Raw genomic sequence first — 1,369 nt, forward strand, 5'->3', positions numbered from 1 at the left:
TCTGGGGGACTTTGTTTTTTCACAGCAGCTGGGTGGAGTACACGCTGCCACGCTCCCATTTCACAGAAGAGGAAACGGGTGCAGGGGGAGTGAAGGGACTTGCCGAGGCTGTGGCCTATCGTGGGGACTCTCTGATTCCCAAACCCATTCCCTGTCCTCCCCCCAGATGTCCATACATGGCACTGACCTGCCTTGGGAAGACCTCAGCTGGCCAAATTGGGGGGGGGCGGGGAGCGGCAAGCAACCACGGCCAGCGAGCTTGCGCCCAGAGTCTGTGGGTCTAAGTCCACGTGGGCTGGCTGACTTGGAGGGGAAACTGTCCTGGGCTGCCTGCAAAGGACAGAGGAAGAGCTCCTGGCCACGTGACCCCTCCCTGTCCCAGCACCCACTGATCGGGGCTGTTGGGGTCAGGATCCCAGAGCTGTGGGGAGGGATGGAGACTCTGCCCTTGGCAGCGCCCCCACCTGGCTTCCCCAGGGGCTGCCAGTGATTTGTGCCAGAGGGGGCTGCTTCACTCAGGGACATGGGGCGGCCCCAAGAGGGCCCCGGCTGGGACACCTGGGTGGCAGAGGTGGCAGCTGCATTTATAGACGAAGGGTAGAGCTGTTAATGTTTTCCAGCAAATGGACTGACTTGCTCAAGGTCACACGGACGCGGCCGAGTTGGCATTCTCTGCCTGGTCTCATCTAGCCTGACATTGACCTTACTGGCTGTTACCTGTCTTCTGTGGAAGGACTAGTAGGGGTCACGTGTCTGGTTCATAGGGGACTGGGGGTTTGAGCCGGTGGGTGGGTGCCCACAGGCCCTGTTCCCTGCCCGCGGCCTGTCTTCCACGGCCCAACCCCCTACCGGGTGCCTTTGCCTCCTTTTAATGGGGACGGGGGCCTAAAGCCCGGTGCCCACCCTCCTGGCATGGCCACCCCAGCCAGTGCCCATGTCCGCAGTGACCTGAGGAGCCTCTTCATTTCCCTGTGGTGGTTGGGGGCTGCCACCCGTGCGGGCTCGGAGCGTGAACCATTTGACTGAGGCCGGATGTCCCTGCCACCGCTGTCACACGGGCCACCAGCCGGGCGTGCGCTCTAGGGAAATGAGCCACCTGTGCTGGCTCTCAGCCGCCAGGCTGACCCAGAGCTCATGGGCTGGGGGTGGGGGAACTCCAGGAAGAGGCAGGATGGAGACCCACCCTCTTCACAAGCTTGTGTCTTTGTTTCCATGAAGCCGCCACGGACGTGGTCCCTGCACGTGGTCTGTCAGCCGGCAGGGGAACTAGCAAGAGCCACGTTATGTGGCTGCAGCCTGTGCGCCAGGCCTTGTGCCATGTCTTCAGAGCCTCACTGCAGCCCCTGAAGGTCCACGTGCTACTCCCCTT

The sequence above is a fragment of the Martes martes genome (assembly GCF_963455335.1).
Source record: "Martes martes genome assembly, chromosome: 4".
NCBI lineage: Eukaryota > Metazoa > Chordata > Mammalia > Carnivora > Mustelidae > Martes > Martes martes.